The sequence below is a fragment of the Cebus imitator genome, unplaced genomic scaffold (assembly GCF_001604975.1).
Source record: "Cebus imitator isolate Cc_AM_T3 unplaced genomic scaffold, Cebus_imitator-1.0 Scaffold51, whole genome shotgun sequence".
NCBI classification, from domain to species: Eukaryota; Metazoa; Chordata; class Mammalia; order Primates; family Cebidae; genus Cebus; species Cebus imitator.
Window position 1 is genome coordinate 8,964,525 of NW_016107366.1, and position 5,699 is coordinate 8,970,223.

General features: G+C 47.0%; 2 pseudogenes; one reads left to right on the forward strand and one right to left on the reverse strand.

The window, feature by feature from the left end:
* The window catches only part of LOC108303912, a 7,605-nt pseudogene extending 4,715 nt beyond the window's left edge, over positions 1-2,890 (forward strand).
* A 1,523-nt stretch (positions 2,891-4,413) lies between these two features.
* Positions 4,414-4,662, reverse strand: LOC119471132 (annotated as a pseudogene).
* Positions 4,663-5,699: the final 1,037 nt, after the last annotated feature.

The following is a 5,699-nucleotide window of genomic DNA, read 5'->3' on the forward strand; positions in this document are numbered from 1 at the left end:
CCGTCTCAAAAAAAAAAAAAAAAATAATAATAATCCCTAACCCTTGAGCATTTACCATGTGCCAGGCACTGTTCCAACAGTTTTTTTTTCTTTTTTGTAATAAAGATGGGGTTTCGCCATGTTGGTCAGGCTGGCCTTGAACTCCCGACCTCAGGTGATCCACCCGCCTTGGCCTCCAAAGTGCTTGGATTACAGGCGTGAGCCACCACGCCCGGCCTATGTTCCAACACTTTATGAATACTAACTCATTTAATCCCCACAACCCTATTGTTAAAACGCACGCTCTGAATGAAGAGACCATCAAACAGGCTTTGTGTGAGAAATATGAGTGTTTATTCCCACCGGGTGCAGGCAGGCTAGGACCGAAAAGGGCATCAGCCGAGGGCAGAGGGATAGGAGTTGGTTTTATAGGTTTGGGGTAAGCAGTGGAAAGTTACAGAAGTAACTTTAGGGCCGTTTTTTGCAAGCTGGGAGTGGGTAGTAGGGTGTGGAGTATGGAGGTTGGCCAATGTCAGTTTCAAAGTCCTATGGCCTTGTCAGTTGAGGCTGGAATAAGAAACAATAGAGAATATCTTAAAGATAAGCAGGCACCGCAGGGGTTGATCATTTCTTCCTTTTCTCATGGTCTTCCAGTGACTTTAGATTTTCCAGGAACTCGTCTGGAGTGTCGTTGCAGGTCACAGAGGTTAACATGGCAACTATGGGGCTGTCAGTCAGCCTAAAAGACCTTGCACCTATGAAGTAGGTAATTTTTTTTTCTTTCTTTGTCATATTACCAGAGAAGTAGGTAATATTTTTTATCCCCATTTTATAGGTAAGGAAACTGAGGCACAGAAAAGTTAAGTCACTTTACCAAGATCACAGCTAGTAGGAGAGGAAGCTGGGATTTTAATCTGCTGCAGACAGCATGCTCTGTCTGCTGCTGTTGTGTCTGTCCCGGGCATGTCAGGCTCTGTGGGGAACCCGGTGGTTCCAGGGTCTGCCCCTGAGGAGCTCAGGTCCTCTGCAGAATCATGAAAACGATGATTATGATGTAGCAGTTTTTGACTGGGGTCCACAGTCAGTCCCGGGTGTCCCCAGGATAGTCACTTGACGGGAGGAACAGAGATGAGTTTCTTTTACTACCATCACAATATTTGGAAGATGGCATGAGAGACATAGTCCTTTTTACTTTTTTACAGACGAAATTGTCAACTATGTAATAAAGGCATTTTCACTGACGGCGTATGCATCAGATAAAGGGCAGTCCACACAGTGGCTGATTACCCAGGCTAGAGGGCTTTCTGAATGGTGGGAATGCAAGGAAACCTGCTCTGCCAGTGTGCTCTGGGCAGGCGGCAGGCCTCATTCATGACTTAGTTCAATATTACAAACCTTCTCCTTTTGCGAGTGGCACTGTGTGGCCGTGAGCGTGCGGAGAGGACTCCATGAAGGCCTCGGGCACACTACCAGAGTACACGCCAAATGCCACACACCGCCCCTTTACTGCATGGGAATCTTTGTGACTAATCATGTCGTTGCCAAGTCCCGCTTCTGGCACTTCGTATCTCAGTTAAAAAAGAAGATGGGCCGGTTGCGGTGACTCAGGCCTGTAATCCTAGCACTTTGGGAGGCCGAGGTGGGTGGATCACCTGAGGTCAGGAGTTCAAGCCATCATGGTGAAACACCATCTTTGAAAAAAAAAAAAAAGAAGATGGAGATGTCTTCAGGGGAGATTGTCTGCTGTGGGCAGGTGTTTGAGAAGTGCCCCCTGCAGGAGAAGTACTTCAGCATCTGGCTGCGCTATGACTCCTGCAGCGGAACCTACAACATGTACCGGGAATGCTGGACCTGACCACCCAGGGTGCTGTCACCCAGTCCTACTGAGACATGGGTGCCTGGCACCTCACCCAGGGCCCAGTCCATCCAGATCATGAAGGTGGAGGAGGTTGAGGCCAGCAAGTGCTGCTGGCCTGTGGCCAAGCAGTTTCACGACTCCAAGATCAAGTTCCCGCTGCCCCACTGGGTCCCGCGCCATCAGCACAAGCCATTCTTCACCAAGAGGCCCAATACCTTCTTCCAGGTACACGGCCCTCACCGGAGTGTGCCCCAAATAAACTCGGGAATACTCTGGTTTAAACAAACAAACAAACAAAAAAAACTTCAGGAGCCTTGCCCAGCCCATGCCCCACCCCCTCCTTCTCAGAGAGCTGCTGTTCCCCACTAGGTGTGGCCCCTGAGGCCATGTGTGTCTGCTTTGACTCTTGCCCCTCCAGCTTCCCGGCCATGACTGCCTGATCCAGGAATGCCTACATGATCCAAGCAGGCCCATCAGGTCCTTTGTCTGGGGCCTGGGGATCTGCACTCCACCGGGCGGGGCTGGCCCCTGAATTGAGAACAGGTAATCTCGGGAACTGTAAAGCAGCTGCCTTTACATTCACTGCTGTTTGCAAAGAAGAAAAGAAGCAGAAATCTATCTACAGGGATGGAGAAGAATGAAGCAGTGAAGAGGGGCAAGTACTGAGCTCCAGAAGCCATCCAGCTCCACAGAGGGCCGCAACTGCTCCCCCAATCCTTATAACGCCTGCTTTTTCTTTCTGTAAGCCTGAGACAGTTTCTGTTACTTTTAGTCAAATCGCATTACGTAAGGCACTTGAATTAGAAAACATCAAAGTTAAGAGAGTGCCACAAACCTCCTGAATGTGTTGGTTTTATTGTCATTTTTGAAAATGACAGACTACAAAACTGTGGAGCTACATGTGTCCTGGATTGTCCCCAGTGGAAGCTTGAGGTTGTTTGTCTCTCTATCCTGAAAATACATCCCGTACTGGAGATGGCTTCCCTGATAAGAAATGTGCTTTGAAAAGACTTTATTAAACTTGAATTTGCCCAGTTGTTTGCTGGACAATAATATTTGACAACTGGTTTCTCAAAAATCCAAATATGTAAGTTATATATGGACATATATTTATTATACATTTTACTGATATAATAAAGGCTGTGTAGTATGGGCAAGGTGACTCATGCTTGTAATCCCAGCACTTTGAGAGGCCATGGCAGGCAGATGGCTTGAAGTCAAGAGTTCGAGACCAGCCTGGCCAACACGGTAAAACCCCATCTTTACTAAAAATACAAAAATCAGCTGGGCGTTGTGATACACACCTGTAATCCCAGCTACTCAGGAGGCTGAAGCAGGAGAGAATCTCTTGAACCTGGGAGATGGAGGTTACAGTGAGCTGAGATTGCGCCGCTGCACTCCAGCCTAGGTGACAGACTGAGACTCTGTCTCAAAAGAGTAAATAAAGGCTGTGTAGCACACAACTTAACTTACAAATGACACACTATACAAACTCCTTATTTTTGAGACAGGGTCTCACTCTGTCACCCAGGCTGGAATGCAGTGAGGTGATCGTGGCTCACTGCAGCCTTGAATTACTGGGCTGATTCAAGCTGCTGTCATGATGTCACAGAGCCAAGAGTTAGGAAGAGCTGTGCTTCTGCTATAGTGGAACTATTATATCATAGTTCCACTATACAGGTAATAACAGATGTCGGGCTGGGCTCAGGAGCTCACGCCTGTAATCCCAGCACTTTAGGAGGCCGAGGTGGGTGAATCACTTGAGGTCGGGAGTTTGAGACCAGCCTGGCCAACATGGTGAAACCCCGTCTCTACTAAAAATCCAAAAATTAGCCTGGCATAGTGGCATGCACCTGTAATCCCAGCTACTTGGGAGGCTGAGGTAGAAGAATTGCTTGAACCTGGAAGGCAGAGGTTGCAGTGAGCCAAGATGGTGCCACTGCACTCCAGCCTGGGTGACAGAGCAAGACTCTGTCTCAAAAATAAACAAACAAACAAATAAATAAATAAATAAAAATAAATAGATGTAGGTAACATCAAGAGAACAGATAATACTGGCCAGGTGTGGTGGCTCACGCCTGTAATCTCAGCACTTTGGGAGGCTGACATGGGTGGATCATCTGAGGTCAGGAGTTCAAGGCCAGCCTGACCAACATGGTGAAACCCTGTCTTTATTAAAAAAAAAAAAAAAGAGAGAGAGAATAGATAATACTGAAATATGGTAAAATAATCAGGAAGTGATGATTTTAATATTATCTTTGTTTTAACATAATTTACTTAATTGTAAATGTATATAATTTAATTTAAAAATTTTTATTATGATGATTTTTTTTTGGCAGGGGTGGGAGGAGACAGGGTCTCACTCTGTCACCCAGGCTGGAGTGCAGTGGCATGATCACGGCTCACTCACTGCAGCCTTGACCACTTGGGCTCAAGCAATGCTTTCACCTCAGCCTCCTGAGTAGCTGAGAATACAGACATGCACCACCACACCCCGCTAATGTTTAAAGTTTTTTGTAGAGACAGGGTCTCACTATGTTGCCCAGCATAGTATTATGATTTTTTTCTTCTTTCAGTCTCTGTAGATACTGTCAAAAATTGTCAATGTTGACTATATTTCAAGTCGTCATGGTGGGGTATTGAAAAAAGTTTTCACTTTGGGAGGCCAAGATGGGTGGATCACCTGGGGTCAGGAGTTCGAGACCAGCCTGGCCAACATGGTGACACCCCATTTCTATTAAAAAAAAAGAAAAAGAGTTTTCAATTAGCAACAGTCGTGCCTCAGATAAACTTCATTGGCTACGATACTGCCACTGCACAAAGCTGGTTTTAGGATTTTTAAATAGAGATGTATGTCTTGCTATTTTGCCCAGGCTGGTCTGGAACTCCTGGCCTCAGGTGATCTTCCTCTTACCTCAGCTTTCCAAAGTGCTGGGATTACTGGTGTGAGCCTCTGTGCCCAGCATACAATTTAATTTTTAACAATGACTGTTCAACAACCAACTTGCAAAATGCCGGAAACTTTAGTAATTTGCTCTTGCTAGCTGGTATGGGCTGGCTCTTATGCACTGATGGACTTGTCCCCAGCCAAAGACGTCCCATGGGACACTGTCAACAGAAGAGGCCCCATGATATAATATTTATAGTTATAAATATTAATAATTGTTGTTCCAGTCAAAATAATCTCCCAGACCTCTGGGAGTAAAGGCTGATGGGCTGGCCAGGATACCATAGCAAGGGCTCACATTCTCCTGCCTCAGCTGAAGGCTGGTTTCTTATGCATCTATCTGTAGATGTTTAAGGTCCCTTATACCGCCTCTTAATTCCCCTAAACACATCGTTCCCATTTAGACTACTGAATGTCAGAGCCAGAAGGGTCCTGAGACCATTTGGTGCCTTCCACTTGTGAAGATGGGGAAACTGAGGTCCAGGGAAGGGCAGGGACTTGCTTAAGCTCATTAACATTGAAAACCAAGTCTTATGGCTCCCAGGCCAGGACTCAGCTATTAACTCCCTTCTTAGGGATAGGGAAGCAAGAGGAAGATGAGGAGTGCAAATTCACACAGCAAACAAGCCTCAGAACCAGAGCCTGGGGATTCTCCTCGCCTGCACAGATCTCCTCGGAACCTTCACCTTCCTCTTGGGCCCTGGAAATGAGGGATGTGCACGCCTCCTTCGGGCATCCTGGGTCATGGGTGAAGACGGACGGGGCGATTCCTGCGGGTCTTCTGGGAGCTGAAGTTGGCACTTATCAGTTTGTCCACTGGAGGGCACTACGGAGCCGAGCTAGGAGAGCATGCGGTTCCCGGAGCCTCCCAGCCCGGATTCGTCCGCACTTGAGCCAGACGGGAAAACGAGTGTC